At 41.6% G+C, this 21,986-nt stretch overlaps 1 protein-coding gene across 1 annotated transcript in view; it reads left to right on the plus strand.

Moving 5' to 3' along the window:
• Window positions 1-21,986, plus strand: part of LOC132394274 (contactin-associated protein-like 5) — a 1,716,192-nt gene that overhangs the window by 1,533,155 nt on the left and 161,051 nt on the right. The window lies entirely within an intron of this gene.

The following is a 21,986-nucleotide window of genomic DNA, read 5'->3' on the forward strand; positions in this document are numbered from 1 at the left end:
TAATAATTAATGAATGTGTTGATGTTGAACCTAAGGCCTCCTTCCTGATGGCATCAGTGAGAAGAGAGCATGGTAGTGGGGTGTGGGGTCTTTGTTGACGGGTACTGTTTTGTTGCAGCAGTGCTCCATGTATCAAATTGGTTCAGCATGAATAAATCTGCTTTCAATCTCCTAAATCAAATTATCTGGGGATGTTATGTAAAATGGAGTTGAGTCCCCTTGCAGAAAGATGAGGAGTGCTGTTCTAATAGAGTGCTTAGATCAACATGCTTAATCTGACAGACATTACCTTTGATGTAAAACATGACAGTTACTCTCAATCTTGTTGAAATTGGTCTGTGCAGTGGTTACTGTAGGAAGAACTTGCTGTGCGTGTAATAAACTCAAGTCATTTCAAATGCCCAGCGGCACTTCCTAAGCACAGGAGATTCCTCAGATGCTGGAAATCCAGAGCAACACACAGAGAAAATGCTGGAAGAACTTAGCGGCCAGCCAGCATCTATGGAAATGAAGTTGATGTTTTGGTCCAAGACCCTTCATCAGGACTGGAAAGGAAGTGGGAAGGTGCCAGATTAAGAAGGTGGGGGAGAAGGGAAGGAGGACAAGCTTGAAGGTGATAAGTGAAGCCAGGTGGTTGGGAGCAGAAGAAGAAATCTGATAGGAGAGGAGAGTGGACCATGGGAGAAAAAGCACCAGGGGAAGGGATAGGCAGGTGAGGAGAGGTAATAGACCAGAGTGAGGAATAGAAGAAAAGGGAATGAGGAGATGAAAATTAAAAAGAAAAGATACCTGTATATAAAAATAAAAAGGAGAAATCATATTCATGCCATCAGGTTGGAGGCTTCCTCGATGGAATATCAGGTATTGCTCCTCAGCCTTGGGAGTAGCCTCAGAAGAAGAAGCCATGGACTTACATGTTGGAATGGGAATGGGGATAGGAATGTCAACTGTTCATTCATTTGCATAGTTGCTGTCTGACTGCTGAATTCCTCCAGCATTCAGTTATTCCTCTAGCACTTCCTGAACCCCAACTTTCATCTGCAGAAAAGACAAGGACATCAGGCACATGGAAAACCACTGTCCAGTTTCACAGCATCCTGGGTTCCGAATATAGCACTGTTGTTTTATTGTTATTGGATCTCAATCCAGAACCTCTCCACCACAGCTGGGAGTTCAGTCCAGTAACATGCCACACACTGTCCCTGTCTCTGCACCTCTTTTGACAGCTCATTCCATTCAACATCTACACTCTGAGTGAAGAACCTGCCTCTTTAAATCTTTCTTCTCGAATCTTAGATCTGTGTCTTCTAGGAAAGAAATGTGACTATTCACCTTGTCATTGGTGCCCCACAAGGTTGTGTTCTCAACTCCCTGCTCTTATCCCTGTGCACTCATGACTGTGGCCAAATTCTGCTTTAATCCTGTCTGAAAGTTTGTAGATGATAATACCATAGTGGGACTGTATCTCAAATAATGCTGAGCCGAAATACAAGAAGGAGATAGGGAGCTGAGTCACATGGTGAATTAAACAACATCCTTTTCCCCAATGTCAATGAAAGAGTCATTGAATTCATGAAGGTGTTGGGGGGGGTGTGGTTTGGATCACATGCTCCTAATTATATCAATGATGCTGAAGTTGAGAGGGTTGAGAGTTTCGAATTGCTAGGAGTAAACATCACCAGTAACCTGACCTGGTCCAACCACATTGACACCACAGCCAAAAAATACTCACCAACAACTCTGCCTTTTCAGGAGGCTAAAGGAATTTTGGCATGCGCCATCTGATCCTTCTCAATTTCTATCAATGCACCACTGAAAACATCCTATCAGAATGCATCACTGCTTAAAATGGTAACTGCACTGCATGTGGCCACAAGAAACTGCAAATATTTGTTGACGTAGCTCAGCAGATCACAGACATCAGCCTCCATGGACAACACACATAAAATGTTGAAGGAACTCACAGGGTAAGCAGAATCTGTGTAGAGAAATAAACAGTCGATGTTTTGGATCAAGATGTTACCTGCCAGCTTGTACTCCTTCCCCAGCGCCCACCTTCTTCCCCCTTCCTTTCCAGTCCTGATGAAGGGTCATGTCCTGAAACATCGCTTGCTTGTTTCTTCCCATAGATGCTGCCTGACCTGCTGAGTTCCTCCATCATTCTGTGTGTGCTGGATTTCCAGCATCTGTAGAATCTCTTGCGTTTATAATTTTTTCCCTCCTGGACTCTGTCTGCAATTCTCATTGCTACAGTAAAAACAACCCTCAGAATCAGAGACCTCACACACCTGCACATTCTCTCTTTTCCCTTCTCCCATTGCTCAGAAGAAACCATCCCCTGAAAGCACGTACTACCAGGCTCAAGGATAGCTGCAATTCTGCTATTGAAAGACTATTGAATAGTCCCCCAGCAAGATAAGATAGACAGACTCTTGATCTTATTGTAACCCTGCACCATGCACTGTACTTTCTCTGTACTGAAATAGCTTACTCTGCATTCTTCAACCATTATATCTTGTACTACTTCAATGAGCTGTTGTTCTGAATGGAGGGTATGTCAGACAGAAATTTCACTGTACCTCAGTACGTGTGATGATAATAAACCAATTTACCAATTTAACATCACAGTTTTATAAACCTCTATAGGGTCACCCTTTAGTTTCCTTTACTCCAGCAAAAATAATCCCTGCCTATCCAGTCTGTCCTCATGTGTTCTACTCTGAGTAATTTTCCTGGACTGGCTTTACTCACCTCAGCGCAGAACGAGCTCTGTGACTGTGAACTCACGTTTGGAGACTCTGTGGGTCATGTTCTATGTATTAGTCTGTGAGCCAGGACCCCAAATTTGGGCCACTGGTACCATCTGGGGGGAATAATTACACCCCTAGTACTGGAAAATATGTGATAGCATTGCAGCGGTGGTAGCTTTCTTGCCTGGAAGAAGAACCTGGTGTGGACACTTGCAAGGCAAACAGATCCAGAGTATCAGACTTTTAAATGATAGAACAAGCTGGACTGGTTTTAATATCAGAACCAGGGACCAAGAACCAATCTCACAAGATATTGTTGGGTATCTGACAACCATCAATTCACCAGCCACAGAGCTGACCACAGTATTTGAAATTCTGAACCAATCAGAGCTAATCAGGAAGGAACTTCATCAAGAAACAACTGTGGTAGTCATGGATCAAGCACTCTATGCAAAAGCCACTGAAATTGCCTGGAAGCACAAAGAGCACTTCTCCAACATTCTTCTCAGGATGGGGACATTCCTTAGCCATCCTAGGAAAGTGATTTCAGGATGCTGGTCTGAAGGGCGTATGCACAGAGGCTGGAATTGTCACAGAGGGGTCCATCAATGGAGTCCTTGATGTTAAACACTACAGTCGTGTTCTCAGGGTCCACAAGTACATCTATGAAGCACTGATGAGACTCGCATGGGCAGAGTTCACATCGTGGTTTAATGTTCCCGAGAGGAGTGGGATGATCAAATCATTCTTAGACCATGTGAATGACATGGCCAGTGACTTGAACCAACAAAAGTTGAACAATCTGCTGCAAAGTCCACTCTTAGCTGAGCTGATAACCCTTTAGACAGACTTTCTGGAACACCTCCGTCACAACAATGAAGAGCTATCCACATTCTGGATATCATACATTGACATGGTAGAGAACGGAGTACTTGGGCTTCTGCGTGCCTCTTGTGAGGGGGACTGGGAGTTGCACATCCATGCTATAAGAACCATGATCCCATGGTGTTTTGCCTACGATAAGGTGAATTATGCCAGATACCTGTCCCCTTACTTTGCTCAAATGATGAAACTCCCAGAGAAGAATCCTTCTGTGTATGAGTCCCTCAAGACAGGCCAATTCTCAGAGCAGCTGTCAAGTAACAACCCCTTTGGGCAGATCCCTGTGGACCAGGCTATTGAAGCCACAGTGAACAAAGACACACAAACTCCTCGAGGCACATCTTGGTTCAGCCTGAATGCTGGAGCTATCAAGCATTACTACATAACAGCTGAGCACCGCAGTGCACTCCTGGGACAGTTACCAATAAGCGAGATTGTGCAAGGCAACAAATCAGAGCTTTGTTATACAGAGCTACAGTGGCCAGGAATCCAGAAAGATGAGGTAGCAGTTTCAGCAGTGGTTAGTCTCATACATGAATGGGTCAACCCATTTGCAGAGAAGTGGGACCTCATTAGCATCTCTACGGCAAAGGCAACCCCCAAGGATATTGCCTCCGACCTGATAAAGGCGTATGAGATTGATGAGCAATGCTATGCAACCTTCAAGGATGAGAGACTAGAGGAAGACCCACCAGCAAAGAAATTCCATGACCCAATGAAAACCAACAAGTTGAAAACACTCAGTGATATGTGTAAGAAGAGAGAAGTAAAATCAAATGGGAGGGCGATCATCTTGAAAGCAGACAGGTTTCAGACGCATCATAGTGATGGCACAACGGTGCAGTCTACGTATGGAGGATATCCTTTCTCTCCTGTATGCCTCAAAAGCATTGACCACCTAGGTCAATGAGCTCAGGTATCACCTTTTCTGTGTCAAAAAAGATAAAATGGAAAGTCATCAAATCCCATCATGCAAGGATTGCTTAACAAAACATGCAGAGTGAGCCAACTACCAGGCTGGTATATGGAGAAGATGTTTGGAGAAGGACCCACAAGTGCCAAGCCCTGTTGGCAGAGGATGGAAGATGGAGAGAGAAGAGGAAATTGAACAGTTGGTGGTGCACTAGATGGAAGGCCAGCCAGCATCCAATGCCGTAACCAGCCTGTAACTGTCTAAAAAATGTTCACTCCCAAGATGTATGTGTGTTGCAAATGGCCTCAGTTGTGCTGACATGTGTAGACTGGCAGACTGTGAGAACAAGGCATCCACCTCAGAGAGTGTGGGAAGTTCAGATGAAGATGTGGAAGACGTGGAAAACTTGGAAAATTATTATGATTATTAATAGGTTATGAGAGTATGGAAAACAAAGTATAGAAAGCAGTCTTTGAGTAAATATATTCATTTTACAACCAAATGGGGCCTAGGTTATGGGTGTGTGGAACCCCACATTTGAATTATTGTACTGTAATTCAATATGCTATGACAAAAGCTTAAGATTGTTTTGATTTGATACAACAATGTAGAAAATATTATGACATTGATAAAACTCCAGAAATCTCTCCAAATGAGGTTTTTTACCTTTTAGGGGGTGGGGTAACATTTTCTGTTGTACTGATGTTAATATGGAATATATACAAAAAGTGATTACATATTTGAAGTAATAAAGCTACCACTGGTGCAATGCTATCCCATATTTTCTAACTCTAGAGATGTTTACCTTGCCAAAAATCACCATGAGCATTATTCCCCTCAGATGGTACCGACCAACCCTACTGGCTCATGGACTGTATTGCTTGTTTACTGTTTCGTTGTTTACATGACTAGTTCTTTATCACACAGGGGATATTTAATTTTCTTTGTTGTGTCATTATTTTGTGGATTCTATTGTGTTTCTTTGTTCTTTTGCTGCTTACAAGAAGATGAATCTCTAGTTTGTGTATGTTATAAATACTTCGATAATAGATTTACTTTGAACTTTGCTTATGTGAATCTTTTTCTGCATCTTCTCTAGCTTGATCAGCTCCTTTCTGTAGCGTGGAAATGAGAACTGTGCAGAATATTCCAAGGACAGATGTTTTTCATTTAAAAGTAGAGATGGAATATTGCTTTTAAATTCATCATCTTCTCTATTTTTAACTTATTCTATTATTTAATATTTTTCATCGTTGATCTTCATTCCAATGTCATTACAAAGCTTTTATTCCAGGCATTACAATCTCCTGCTGATGCTTTGCTTCCCTGCTGTGCTTTCCATTTCTGTTGTTGAGGGTATATTTTTAATCGCTGTTCATCCATTAACTCTGAAGATTAGATAGAGAATTTGCAATGGTTAAAACTGTTTCGATCTTTAATTGAAAGCTAAGGCCAAAGTTATCCATGTCGCATTTTCTGCCTCCTTGATTAGCTGCATCAGTTCTCAGCTGTGCCTGGTTTAGTAGAGCAGAACTATTCTAATTGTTTTTTTCTCCTGTGATAAATCTTTGATCCAGTACATCTATTCCAATGCTTGGTAGAATTTTCTGTGCAATGCAGTATGGTATCTGCAGTGACACCGTAGTGTAGTGGTTGGCTCGATGCTATTCCAGTTTGGGCTGTCGGAGTTTGGAGTTCAACTCCGGCACCATCTGAAAGCAAGTTTGTACTTTCCTTGTCCACGTGGGTTTCCTCTGGATGCTATAGTTTCTTCCCACTGTCCAAAAACATACTGGTTAATGTAGGTTAATTGGTCATGGTAAATTGTTCTATGATTAAGCTAGGGTTAAATTGTTGGGTTGCTGAGCAGTGTGGTTCAAAGGTCTGGAAGTGCCTGTTCCATGCTGTATCTCTAAATAAATATTTAGTAACGATTGAACAGCTGGGCAAGATCTGGAACTTACCAAGAAGCATTGAACAGAACAGCACAGGAAAAGGCCATTGACACCATAATGTCTATGCCAAGTATGATGTTCCATTAAACTAATCCTTTTTGTCTGCATGTGATCCATGTTCCTCCATTGTCAGCATATTCATTCAGAAGGACACCCCTTTAGAAAGAGATGAGGAGGAATTGCTTTAACCAGAGGGTGGTGAATCTGTGGAATTCCTTGCCACAGACAACTGTGGAGGCCAAACCATTGGGTATATTTAAACCAGATGTTGAAATGTTCTTAATTAGGAAGAGTGTCAAACCTTGCGGGTAGAAAGCAGGAGATTGAGGTTGATAGAGATGATAAATCAGTCAAGATGAAATAGTGGAGCAGACTTGATGAGCCAAATGACCTAATTTTGCTTCTATAATATGTCTTATGGTCTAATGATATTACGGCCTATCTTATGGCCTGACACCTGGTCAGGTTTCATATCTCCCAGCGAGAGAGCATTTTGGAGACAGTGACCACAACTCTATCACCTTTACCATGGGTCTGGAGAGGGACAGGAGCAGAAAATTTGTAAAAACATTTAATTAGGGTAGGGAGAAATATGATGCAGATGTTCTCAGGGAAATGCACAGCAGAAGTATGGCAAATGTTCAGGGAAAATTTACAAGGTGTTCTGCATGGGTATGTTCCATTGAGGCAGGGAAAGGATGTTAGGGTAAAAGAACCATGGTTTACAAAGTTTGTAGAAAATCTAGTTAAGAAGGAAAGAAAAGCTTACTAAAGGTTCAAGTAACTAGGTAATGTTAGAGCTCTAGAAAATTACAAGAGTGCCAGGAAGGAGCTGAAGAATGAAATTAGGAGAGCTAGAAGGGGCCATGAGAAGGCCTTGGCAAACAGGATTAAGGAAAACCCCAAGGCATTCTACAAGTATGTGAAGAGCAAGAGGATGAGCCTTGTGAGAAAGGACAAGTCAGGAGTGAGAGTGGAAACAAGTGGATGGAGCTAGAGGAGGTAGTGGAGGTACTTAATGAATACAGTACCTGCTTCAGTATTCACCAGTGAAAAGGACCTTTGCATTTGTGGGGATGACTTACAGTAGACTGAAACGCTTGAGTGTATAGACATTAAGAAAAGAGGATGTGCTGGAGCTTTTGAAAGATATTAAGTTAGATAAGTCACCGGGACTGGATGACATATACCCCAGGCTACTGTGGGAAGCAAGGGAGGAGATTGCTGAGCCTCTGGCAAAGATCTTTACATCATCAGTAGGGACGGGAGAAGTACCAGAGGATTGGAAGGCTGCAAATGCTGTTCCATTCCTCAAGACAGGGAGTAGAGATAACCCAGGAAATTATAGACTGGTGAGTCTTTCTTTAGTGGTGGGCAAGTTGTTGGAGAAGATCCTGAGAGGCAGGATTTATGAGCCATTGGAGAGACTTAATCTGATTATGGATAGTCAGCATAGCTTTGTCAGGGGCAGATCATGCCTTACAAAACTGATTTGAATTCTTTGAGGATGTAACAAAACACCTTGATGAAGGTAGAGCAGTGGAAGTAGTGTATAGATTTCAGTAAGGCATTTGATAAGGTTCCCCATGTGAGGCTCATTCAGAAAGTAATCAGGAATGGAATCCAAGAAGATCTTGCTTTGAGGATCCAGAATTGGCTGGACCACAGAAGGCAAAGGTGGCTGTAGATGGTTCATACTCTGCATGGAGGTTGGTGATCAATGGTGCTCACAGGGATCAGTTCTGGGACCCCTCCTCTTTGTGATTCTTATAAATGACCTGGATGAGGAAGTAGAAGGGTAGGTTAGTAAGTCTGCTAACAACACAAAGGTTGGAAGTGTTGTGGACAGTGTGGAGGGCTGTGAGAGGGTACAACGGCACATCGATAGGATGCAGAACTGAGCTGTAAAATGGCAGATGGAGTTCAACCCAGATAAGTGGAAGTAATTCCTTTTGGTAAGTCAAATTTGAAGACAGAATATAATATTAATGGTAAGGTTCTTGGCAGTGTGAAGAATCAGTGAGATCTTGGGGTCCATGTCCATAGGACATTCAAAGCTGCTGAGCAGGTTGACGGTGTGGTTAAGAAGGCATATGGTGTGTTGGCCTTCTTCAACCCTGGGACTGAGTTCAAGAGCCGTGAGGCAATGTTATAGATATATTAGACCCCACTTGGAGTACTGTGTTCAGTTCTGGTCACCTCATTACAGGATGGATGTGGATACTATAGAGAGAGTGCAGAGGAGATTTACAAGGATGTTGCCTGGATTGGGGAGCATGCCTTATGAGAATAGGTTGAGTGAACTTGGCTTTTTCTCCTTGGAGCCACAGAGGATGAGAAGTGATCTGATAGATGATGAGAGGCATTGATTGTATGGATAGCTAGAGGCTTTTTCCCAGAGCTGAAATGGCTAACATGAGGGAGCATATTTTTAAGGTGCTTGAAAGTTGGTACAGAAGGAATGTCAGGGGTCAGTTTTTCACACTGAGAGTGGTGGGTGCGTGGAATGCACTGCTAGCAAAGGTGGTAGAGGCAGATACAATAGAGTATTTTAAGAGACTTTTAGATAGGTATATGGAGCTTAGAAAAATAGAGAGCTATCCAGTAGGGAAATTCTAGGCAGTCTCTAGAGTAGGTTACATGGTCAGCACAACATTGTGGACTGACGAGCCTGTAATGTGCTGTAGGTTTTCTATGTTCTCTGTAAAGGCCTCTTATATGCCATTAACATATCTGCTTCTGTTTCATTTTGATTTTGCACTTTATCATTCACCTACAATGTATGTTTTGATAGCTTTTACACTTTATTCTGCATTATTATTTTATCTTATTCTAACTTAATGCACTGTGTAATGATTTGATCTGTATAAACAGTATGCAAGGCAAGTTTTTCACTCTATCTTGGTGCATATGACAAAAATAAACTAATACTAATACCAGTATCTTGTGAGAAAAATGTTGACCATTTATGTTTCACATAATGTTATGAGCTCTTTCTGGTCTTCCCTCAGATTCTGACATAGCTGAAAGGAGTCAGAACAATATAGCTGTTCAGAAAATTTGACTAGAAACTGCTGGTCATAGATCAACCTTGAAAATCTAATTAATTTGAAGCAACAGATACATCATTGCTCAGAAAATATGAGCATTTTACTTAGACAAGCATTAAGTAATCTCCAGTTTTAATAAATTATCACTATGACAAGATCCTACCTGGGATCAGGCTGCTATGATCTTTCAAGAATCACTAGATCCTGGAATGGATCTCAAGAACTGGAAAACTGCAAATGTCACTCTACTGTTTAAGAGGTGAAGAAGGCAGAAGAAAGGAAATTATAGGCTAGTTTGCTTGACTTCAGTGGTTGGGAAGATATAGGAGTCAATTATTAAGAAATAGAATTCTGGGTGCTTGGAGGAACATGATAAAGTAGGCCAAAGTCAACATGGTTTCCTTAAGGGGAGATCTTGCCTGACAGATCTGCTGGAATTCTATAAGGAAATAGCAAGCAGAATAGACAAGGGAGAATCAATGGATGTTGTGTACTTGGATTTTCAGAAGTCCTTTGAAGAGTTGTTGCACATGAGGTTGCTTAGCAAGATAAGAGCCCATGCTATTACAAGGAGGATACTAACATGGATGGAGTATTGGCTGGTTGCCAGGAGGCAGGGTGGCATTCTGGCTAACGTGCTCATCTTTCCAGTGCTGATGAAGGGTCTCTGCCCAATACATCGATTGTTTATTCCCCTCCATGACTTGTTGAGTTCCTATACTCAGAATAAAGAGGTCTTACTCCGGTTGGCTGCCAGAGACTAGTGGTGTTTCACAAGGGTTGGTATTAGGACCACTTCTTTTCATGTTATAGTTAATGATTTGGATGATGGAATTAATAGCTGTATTGCCAAGTTTACAGACAATTCAAATTGAAATGTAGGAGATGGTAGGGTTGAGGATGCAGGGAGTCTACAGGAAGACTTAGACAGATTGGAAGAATGGGCAGGATGTGTCATATGGATGTAAAGGGATTTGGGAGTCCTTGTGTAGGATTTCCTAAAGGTTAACTTGCAAGTTGAGTCAGTAGTAAAGAAGGAAAATGCAATATTAACGTTCATTTTGAGTGGATTAGAATATGGAAGCAAGGATGTAATACTGAGGCTTTATAAGGCATTGGTCAGATCACACTGTGCATATTGTGAGCAGCTTTTGGCCCTTTATCTGAGAAAAGAAGTGTTGGCATTGGAGATGGTCCAGAGGAGGTTCACGAGAATGATTCCATGAATAGATGCATGAGGAGCATTTGATGACACTGGGTCAATACTGGCTGGAGTTTAGAAAAATGAGAGGGGATCCCATTGAAATCTACTGAATATTGAAAGGCCGAGATACAGTGGATTTGGAGAGGATGTTTCTTTTAGTGGAGTCATCTAGGATGAGAGGCCATGGCCTCGGAATAGAGAGGCATCTGTGGAGAACAGAGATGAGGAGGAATTTCTTTAGCCAGTGGGTGGTGATCCTGTGGAATTCATTGCCATGAATGACTGTGGAGGCCAAGTCATTGACTATATCTAAAGCAGAGTTTGATAGGTTTTTGATTAGTCAGCACATCAAAGGTTACTGGGAGAAGGCAAGGGAATGGGATTGAAAGGGATAATAAATGAGCCATGAAGGAATGGCAGAGAAGTCTTGTTGGGCCAAATGGCCAAATTCAGCTCTAAAATCTAATGGTCTTATGGCATCCTGTCTGGTTGCATCATGGCCTTTTATGGAAACACCAAAGCCTAGGAATGAAAAAGCCTACCAATAGTGGTGGTTACAGCCCAGTTCCTCATTGGCAAAGCCCTCCCCACCATTGAGCACATTTACAAGGAGAGCTGCCACGGGAAAGCAGCATCCATCAGCAAGGACCCCACCATCCAGGCCATGGTCTCTTCTTAGTACTACCATCAGGTAGGAGGTACAGGAGCCTTATGTCCTACACCAACAGGTTCAGAAACAATGATTACTCTTCAGCCATCAGACTCCAGAACCTCACTTCACTCACCTGAACTCTGAACTAACTCCTCAACCTACAGACTCACTTTCAAGTACTCTGTAACTCATGTTCTCAGTATTTTTTATTATTTGCACAATTTGTCTTATTTTGCATGTTAGTTGTTAGTCAGACTTCGATATTTATAGATTTTCAGAAATTCTGTTGTCTTTATTTTCCTGTAAATTCCTGCAAGAAAACAAATCTCATAGAACATAGGACAAAGAAATCTACTGCACAGTACAAGCCATTCGGCTCACAATGTTGTGCAATCATGTAAACCACTCTAGAAACTGCCTTGAATTTCTCTGCCACATGGCCCACTATTTTTCTACGTTTCATGTACCTATCTAAGTCTCTTAAAAGACCCTATCGTATCCACTTCCACCACTTTCACTGGCAGTGCATTCCACACACCAACCACTCTCTGTATGAAAATCTTACCTCTGACGTCCCCTCTGTGCCTACTTCTAAGCACCTTAAAACTATGCCCCCCTAGTGTTAGCCATTTCAGCCCTGGGCATAAAAGCCTCTGGCTATCCACACGATCATGTTCAGACACATCACAAACCAGAGGCACAGACACTGTTACTTTCCCCAGGTAGGTCATCCACCAGCAGTACTCAAAATGGAGTGCTTATTGTTAAGGGGTATGGCCATAGGTGTGCTCTCCACTACCTGACACTCTCCCTTCCCTCTTCTGACAGTCATCCACTTATCTGTCTCCTGTGGCCCTGGTGTGACTACCTGGCTGTGGCTCCTATCAATCACATCCTTACTTTCCTTAACAAGCTAAAGGTCATTGAGCTGCAGATCCAGTTCCCTAATGTTCTCTAAGGAGCTGCAGCTCGATGCACCTGGCACAGATGTGGCCATCAGGGAGGCTGGAATTCTCCTGGATATCTCACGTCTGACACCCAGAGAAGAATACTGGCCTTGCATTCATACCCACTATTCTTAAGTTAGAGGAAAAAAGAAATATGAAAGTAACTTATCTCCTTACCTTGCCTAGGCCCCTCTTTGTGATCCCCAATGAGCCAAAGCCCTCCTACTCTGACTCACGCTACTCAGATGACTGCTCCTTCAACAACTGCTCCTCTAGGCATTGTCTCCTTTTTATCCTGGAACCTTCTCAGCGGCTTTGCGCAATGACAAGCTACTGCATCTGTGCACTTCTCCCAATCAAATAGAATCTCAAGATGACATTTATATACAGTACTTCATTAATAACTTTACTGAAAAATTTTGAATTTTGAATAAACTCTACACTCACATGGTTAAATGATCCAAAATAATCATCTCTATTCAAGTCCTGACAGAACTATAACTATTAGAATACAGGAGCTCTCCTGGTTACAGATAACCTGATTTAGGGAAATCTGATACTCCTATGCTTTTTGATATCAGTTTTCAACAAAGAATAATGGTATCCATTAATGATTGGGTGCACTATATGTTCCTTTTTTTTACTGAGTGGGATTCGAATGAATATTTAATGAAACAAAGGGATTATTGCAAGTGTATGTAGAATGAAATGATATGGGTAGTTGTAGAAAACTAACCTTTCTGATTTTTGGAGAAATAATCTTATAGATAGTTCTCAGGTATAGAATTCTTATTCAATCCAGAGACGCATGTACAAAGCAGGATATCTACAATGAGGATATTTGCAGGAATCAGTAGCTTAAAAATGAAATGGATAAAAATGTCAGCATTATTAGCCACATTAATACCCATGAATTAAATAGAAGGTATAGTGTAGATCAAAGTTTGTTGGTCAAATGTATTGTCCCATTATCCCAAGTTATTAATTCATGGCATATAATCATCATTATTCAGTCCAGTAGTCATTACTCCTCTTTCTCAGACAGTGCAGATTAGTCACTTTCTACTGCAGTCAGTGTGACAGAGGCTAGATACGACTGAGTAGCTTGTTAAATCAGAATCAGGTTTAACATCACTGTCATATGTTGTGAAATTTGTTAACTTTGTGGCAGCAGTACAATGCAAAACATGATAAATATAGAAAAAAACTGAACTACAGTAAAATATATAATTAGCGAAATACATTTAAAGAACAAAGAACAAAGTGTTGGTGGTGTTGTGGATACTGTAGACGATTGACAAAGATTGCAGAGAGACATTGATAGGATGCAGAAGTGGGCTGAGAAGTGGCAGATGGAGTTCAACCTGGAGAAGTGTGAGGTGGTACACTTTGGAAGGACAAACTCCAAGGCAGAGTACAAAGCAAATGGCAGGATACTTGGGAATGTGGAGGAGCTGGGGGTACATGTCCACAGATCCCTGAAAGTTGCCTCACAGGTAGATAGGGTAGTTAAGAAGCTTATGGAGTGTTAGCTTTCATAATTCGAGGGATAGAGTTTAAGAGATGTGATGTAATGATGCAGCTCTATAAAACTCTAGTTAGGACACATTTGGAGTACTGTGTCCAGTTCTGGTCACCTCAGTATAGGAAGGATGTGGAAGCATTGGAAAGGGTACAGAGGAGATTTACCAGGATGCTGCCTGGTTTTGAGATGGTGCATTATGATCAGAGATTAAGGGAGCTAGGGCTTTCCTTTCTGGAGAGAAGTGAGATGAGAGGAGACATGATAGAGCTATACAAGATATTAAGAGGAATAGATAGAGTGGACAGCCAACACCTCTTCCCCAGGGCAACACTGCTCAATACAAGACATAGCTTTAAGGTAAGGGGTGGAAAGTTCAAGGGGGATTTAGGGGAAGGTTTTTTACTCAGAGAGTGGTTGATGTGTGGAATGTGCTGCCTGAGTCAGTGGTGGAGGCAGATACACTAGTGAAATTTAAGAGATTACTAGACAGGTACATGGAGGAATTTAAGGTGGAGGTTTATATGGAGGGGGGGCAGAATTTAAGGGTCGGCAGAACAGTGTGGGCCAAATGGCCTGTACTGTGCTGTATTTTTCTTTGTTCTTTGTTCCCAATGAGTCAGAAGTTTATATACACTTTGTTAGAATCTGATAGCATTGCCTTTAAATTGTTTAACTTGGGTCAAACATTTTGGGTAGCCTTCCACAAGTTTCTCACAATAAGTTGCTGGAATTTTGTTCCATTCCTCCAGACAGAACTGGTGTAACTGAGTCAGCTTTGTCGGCCTGCTTACTGAGTTTAAATTTATTTGGCTAATGTGTATGTAAAATTCTGACTTCAACTGTATATATGTGTATATATAACAGTTAAATTAAAATAAATAGTGCAAGGACAGAAATACCTTAATACTGGATGCCACTTTTCTGAGGCACTGCCCTTTGAAGATGTCTTGGATACTAAGGATGCTAGTGCCCATGATGGAGCTGACTAATTTTACAACTCTCTACAGCTTACTTCAATCCTGTGCTGTAGCCTCTGCCCCATCGAGGCAGTGATGCAGCCCGTTAGAATGTTCTCCACATAGAGGTTTTCAAGTGTTTTAGGTGACAAACCAAATCTGCTCACACTACAAATGAGCGGTCTAGCCTTTTTATAGCTGCATCAATATTTTGGGACCAGGTTAGATCCTTAGAGTTATTGACACCAAGGAACTTGAAATTGCTCACTATCTCCACTTCTGATCCCTCTGTGAGGATTGGTTTGTGTCCCCTCATCTTACCTTTTTAGAAGTCCACAATCAGCTCATTGTAACTGCGACACCGCTCAACTAGCTGGTATGTCTCTCTCCTGTAAGACCTCTCGTCACCATCTGAGATTCTGCCAAGAGTGGTTGTATCATCAGCAAATTTATAAATGCTATTTGAGCTATGCCTAGCCACACAATCATGGGCATAGAGAGAGTAGAGCAATGGGCTAATCACTGTCATCATTTCTGCTATGACAATTTGAATGCTTGGGAACATAAAAAGCAGCAGTGAGTAGCGGACTCAACTTAATGCATCATGAGCACATCTCTTCCCACCACTGCTGTTAAGGCAAAGGGAGAGAAGAAAGATAAAACCAGGAAAACAGATGGAGAAAGATGGGGGTACAGTCAATTTCCCTTGCTGCTTTCTCTTCTGTTTTCCCTTGCTCCATCAGTCTTTTTCTTTTTCATCGAGAATTCCTTTCCTCCCACAGATGCTGCTCAACCTGCTGAGTTCTTCCAGCTGGTTGTTTGTTGCTTCAGATTCCATTATCTGCAGCCTTTTCTGTCTTCATAAAATGGGGGATGAACTTTGGCTTTTTTTACTTGAATTCACACCTTCTTAACTTCTATTTAACTGGAAATTTATTTTCAATGCTGGGAATTAATCCAAGACATGGTTATCAATAACAACACTTGCCTGAAATACACTCAGTGGCCACTTTATTAGGTACATCTGTACACCTGCTTGTCAACACAAATATCTAATCAGCCAATCATGTGGCAGTGGCTCAATGCATAGAGGCGTGATCAAGTGATTCAGTTATTCAGACCAAACATCAGAATGGAGAAGAAATGTGATCGGTGACCTTGACCGTGGGATGCTTGTTGGTGCCAGGCAGGGTGGTTTGAATATCTCAGAAACTGCTGATCTTCTAGAGTTTTCACACACATTAGTCTCTAGCATTTACAGAGAATGGGAAACAAAAAAACATCCAGAAAGCGGCAGTTCTGTGGGTGAAAATGCCTTGTTAATGAGAGAGGCCAGAAGAGAATGGCCAGACTGGTTCAAGCTGACAGGAAGGCGACAGTAACTCAGATAAGCATGAATTACAATGGTGGTGTGCTGAAGAGCATCTCTGAATGCATAACACATCAAACCTTGAATTGGATGGACTACAGCTGCAGAAAACCATGACCATACACTTAGGGGCCTCTCTTTTAGGTAGCTCCTCTACCTAATAAAGTAGCCACTGAGTGTATATTTTCAGAAGCTGGGACATCCCATTAGCCCAGGAGAAGCATTTCAAATAAATTCTCTGTTTCTGCTCTGAGACACAACAATAAAAAGTTGAAAAGAGACAAATGCTATTAGCTCAACTGTGATTATATATAAAAAAACATTTTACTGGTGGGTATACACATTCCACGCCTGACAAAGTAAGTCATTTTCTTTAAGGCCACAGGGAAAAGTTGCTCGGTTGCAGTCTAATCAATAATTATACACTACATCAGTCCTTGAATAGATTGAGTCTATTTGCTGAGGAAATTGGGAAAAGAAAACCAGTGTATACTCTTTATACAAGCTGAACTGTTTTATAAGGCAGCCTGAGTCTGAGTGAGTTGATATTTCAGGAGTTCCCTTGACACCTGATGGATAAAGACACTCCTACCATTCCATACTTGTAAGTGCACAGTGCAGATTTCAGTCATTTCAGTTGTTGTGCTGGTGGTGCTATTAATCTATTCTTAATATATTCATAAGAGTTAAGTTTTGATAGCAAGTCCAGCATTTTTCGAACCATTGCTAATTGTGAATTGAGTGGGGCATGTTAGTGAATTTTAGTCAACGCAGGAAGGCGGGACACAGATAACAATATGTCCGACTTCCTTCTGGAAAAGGCATGAATGATTTGAATGTATTTTAGCAACAAAGTAGCAGTCTTTTGTAGACATTACTATTTGCTTTATTCACCCAACTTAATAACCACACTTACCTTGAAAGGATTTGAACTCATGATTGGAATTCCTAACAGTGATAGGAATGCCAAGATGCCATAATGCAGTCAGATTCAGAATTATTGTCACTGACTTATGTGATGTGAAATTTATAGGAGTACTTATAGTTTTAGTGGGACTCTTTTCACCAGAGTGTCAGTGAACTTGGGTGACATTATAATGCGGAATAAAATCACGACGGGCAGATATAGGGTGAATTCACAGTCTTTTTTTCAAGGCTGAGAGTGAGAGAATTAAGAACTAGTGGGGTATAGGCGATGCCATAAGATATAGGAGCAGAATTAGGCCATTTGGCCATTTGAATCTACTCTGTTATTTCATCATGGCTGATCTATTTTCCCTGAGCCCCAGTCTCTTGCCTTCTCTCAGTACCTCTTCATGCCCTGACCAATCAAAAATCTATCAACCTCTGCCTTAAATATACCCAAAGACTTGAACTCCACAGCCACCTGTGGTAACAAATTCCACAGATTCACCACTCTCTGGCTAAAGAAATTCCTCCTTACCTCTGTTCTGAAAGGACATCCGTCTATTCTGAGGCTGCATCTTCTGATCTTAGATTCCCCCACTCTAGGAATCATCCTCTCCACGTCCACTCTATTGAGGCCATTCAACATTTGATAGGTTTCAATTTTGTCATGACTGATACTTCCAAATTCCGGTGAATACAGGCCCAGAGCCATCAAACAGTCTTTATATGACAAGCCATTAAATCCTGGAATCATTTTCGTAAACTTCCTTTGAACCGGCTCCAATGTCAGCATGTCCCTTCTTAGATAGGGGGCCAAAACTGCTCACAATTCTCCAATGAGGCTTCACCAGTGCTTTATAACATCTCCACATTACATCTTTGCTTCTATATTCTAGTCCTCTCAAAATGAATGCCTTTGCCTTCCTCACACCTGACTCAACACGCAAATTAACTTTCAAGGAATCCTGCATGGGGACTTCCAAGATCCTTTGCACCTCACATTTTTGAATTTTCTCTCCATTTAGAAAATAGCATACACTTTTATTTCTTCTACCAAAGTGCATGACCATATACTCCCCAATACTGTATTCCATCTGCCATTTCTTTGCCCCATTCTCCTAATCTGCCTAAGCATCTCTGCTTCCTCAAAATTACCTGCCCGTCCACTTATCTTTATATCATCTGCAAACTTGGCCACAAAACCATCAATGCCCTCATCCAAATCATTGACATAAGAGGGGTGATTGATAAGTTTGTGGCCTAAGGTAGAAAGAGTCAGTGTTAGAAAACCTAGCACATTTATTTTTCAACATAGTCCCCTCCTTCGTTTACACACTTAGTCCAGCAGTTGTGGTGCATATGGACCTTGGAAGTGTCCACAGCAGGGGTGATTAATAAGTTCATGGCCTAAGGTAGAAGGAGATTAGTTATACAGGTCTCGTTACATGCACATACAGTTCAACTCTTTGAGTGATTATGCAGAAAGTTTGAAGTGCATAACTCATCAGGGGTGATTGATAAATTCATGGCCTAAGGTAGAAGGAGATGAGTTATTATCTTCAAACTTTCTTCATAATCACTCAAAGAGCTGAACTGCATGTGCATGTAACGAAAGCTGTATAACTCATCTCCTTCTTATCAATCACCCATGCTGTGGAGACTTTCTGGAGGTCCAAGATTCGTATGCTCCACTGGACTAAGTGTATAAATGTAGGACGGGACTATGTTGAAAAATAAATGTGCTAGGTTTTCTAAAATTGACTCCTTTTACCTTAGGCTATGAACTTATCAATCATCGCTTGTATATTTTAAAAAGAAACGGTTGCAACACAGGCACTAGTAGATCATCACTAGTCACTAAATGCCAACCAGAAAAGGCTCCCTTTATTCCCATTCTTTGCCCCCTGCCAATCAGTCAATGCTCTATCCAGGTTAGTATCTTTCCATGTAATCCAATGGGCTCTTAACTTGTTATGTGTGGCACCTGGTCAGAGGCTTTCTGAAAATCCAAGTAAGTAGCATCAACAGATTCTCCTTTGCCTGTCCTGCTTGTTATTTCTTCAAAGAATTCCAATGGATTTGTCAGGCAAAATTTTCCCTTAATTTTCCATGCTGACAATGGCCTATGTTATCATGTGCCTCCAAGTACCTCAAAACCACATCCTTACCAATCGACTCCAACAAGTTCCCAACCATTGAGGTCTGACTAACTGGCCTCCAATTTCCTTTCTTCTTCCTCTCTCCCTTCCTGAAGAGTTGAGTGACATTTGCAATTTTCCAGTCCTCTGGAACCATGCCATTTCAGAAGACCTGTCCTACCCCCAGCAGGTAAGTGTAGTTACAAAGTGCCTCTACTTCCATATGAGTTTGCAAAGATTGAAAGTTCAAAGTACAATCATTATCAAACTATGATACATTATACAACCTTGGGATCTGTCTCCTAACAGGCAGCCACAAATCAGAGAAACCCAAAGGAACTCATCTTATTAAAAGAAGCTCCTTGAACATCCAATGTCAGAGAGAAAATAAAAACACATTATGCCCACAAAAAAGAACCCGTAAAAAAAATAAAAGAACCCGTATGTATTAAGAAGACTGTCAAACCCCCAACCTGCTGAGAAAAACAAAGCAAACAAGAACCACAGCCAAAGAGCATTCTGAACTGTAGTCTGTAAAGTTCAGCACAGTGCCGAGTCGTGGAGCAGCAATCTGAATTGGCTTGTCCCTCACCTCGAGCCCTAACACCCAGAGCTTTTCAGTTTGGCCCAGCGCCTATATCAATGTCCAGACATCAGGTTAAATCGCCTTGACACACTCTGGGACCAGGACCCCGCTACCTTGATTCAGCCTGTTCCCAACCCTTCTGATTTGGCCCGACGCCCAAACCTTTGACAAACTCCTATAGATATGTAGTTGACAGTATATTGACTGGCTGCATCACAGCCTGGTATGGAAATACCAATGCCCTTGAAGATAACATCCTACACAAGTGGTGGATACGGTTCAGTCCATCACGGGTAAAGCCCTCCCCAAAAGATGAGCACATCTATATGAACCACTGTTGCCTCATCACGGACCCCCACCAGCCAGCTCAGGCTCTGTTCTCATCGCTGCCATCAGGAGGAAGGCACAGCAGCCTCAGAACTCACAAAGTCAGGTTCAGAAACAGTTACTACCCCTCAACCATCAGCCCCTTGAACCAAAGGGGATAACTTCACTCAATTTCACTTGCCCCATCACTGAGCTGTTCCCACAACCTATGGATTCATTTCAAGGACTCTACAACTCATTTTCCAAATAATTATTGCTTATTTATTTACGATTACTTTGATTTTTTTTGTTTTGTATTTGCATTTTGTTCTCTTTTGCATAGTTTGTCCATCCTGCTGGGTGCGATCTTCCATTGATTCTAATGTGTTTCTTGTACATATTGTGAATGCCCAAAAGAAATTAAATCTCATGGTTGTATACAGTGATATATACATACTTTGATAATAAATTTATTTTGAACCATGAACTTTGGTCTGTATGTAGAATATGCAGCCAGAGGGAGATGTTGAGGCAGGTTTATTAACAAAATTTTCAAGGTACTTGGACAGGTATATGAATGTTTAAAGGATATGGGCTAAATATAGCAAATAGGACTAGCTTCAACTGGCATTTTCATTGGCACGTTCCAGTTGGGCTGAAGGCCCCTTTTTCCATGATGTATGACTCTATAATCTATGGTTTCTGTAGATTGTGCAGGATGAGTCTCCATGGCTACTGTAGATTCTGCATTATGGGAAGGGATGTGCTTTGAGATACAGTGCAGATCAGATGGAGGGAATGGCCAGTTTCTATGCTGTAAGGAATAAGAAATAAGGAACAAGTTGAAGAATTATTCAGCTTTCTTTCTTCCTGTAATCTGGCTGGGTTTTTGATATCCTCACTTGGGCAATCTTGCTACCTTGAGCTGGAATGAAGATGTCACAAATTCTTGAAAATTATTCACTGGTGACATGGAGGAGAGGGGATTATGTGGCGGTGGATGGTGTCGGATTCTTTAGCCAGAGGATGGTGAATCTGTGGAATTCATGGCCATAGATGGCTGTGGAGGACAAGTCACTGGGTATACTTAACGTGAAGGTTGATTAGTAAGGGTATTGAAGGTTACGAGGAGAAGGCAGGAGAATGAGTTTGAGAGGGATAATAAATTAGCCATTATGGAATGGCTGAGAAGGCTTGATGTTCTGAATTACCAAATTCTACTGCTGTATCTTATGGTCTTATAGACCAGAGCAGTGTGTCTCAACCTAGGGACCTTTTACTTAATGGTATTAGTCCATGGCATAAAATAGTTGGGAACCCCTGGACTAGAAGATCTTTCTAGTCTGTTTAAATCAGGTGAGCAACTTATGCCCCAATTAAGTTCTTCAGATACAGAAAAGTAGAATCATAATGTCCTACAACACAGAAACAGGTGTAAGAGATTGCAGATGCTAGAATCTGGAGAAAAAACTTAGGATCTCAGACTGAATCTGTGGAGGGATCGAACTGCTGTTAATATTCATTCATGGGTGTTGCTTGGCACACCAAGTTCATCCTGTAGCCAGCCTAATCTTTGCTGCAGAGAAAGGTCCTTTGTCCATCTCTACACCACCAACCAATATACTCTCATCTGTAAACTGCAAACACAAGAGATTCTGCAGATGCTGGAAATCCAGAGAAACACAAACAAAATGCTGGTGGGAATCAGCAAGTTAGGCAGCATCTATGGAGAGGGATAAATGGTCAAAGACCCGGGCCAAAACCCTTCATCAAGGACTGGAAAGGAAGGGGGATAGAAGCCAGTTTAATAAGGTGGAACAGTTGGGAAAGGTGTACAAGCTGGC

This window comes from Hypanus sabinus, chromosome 5 (assembly GCF_030144855.1).
Source record: "Hypanus sabinus isolate sHypSab1 chromosome 5, sHypSab1.hap1, whole genome shotgun sequence".
Classification (NCBI taxonomy): domain Eukaryota; kingdom Metazoa; phylum Chordata; class Chondrichthyes; order Myliobatiformes; family Dasyatidae; genus Hypanus; species Hypanus sabinus.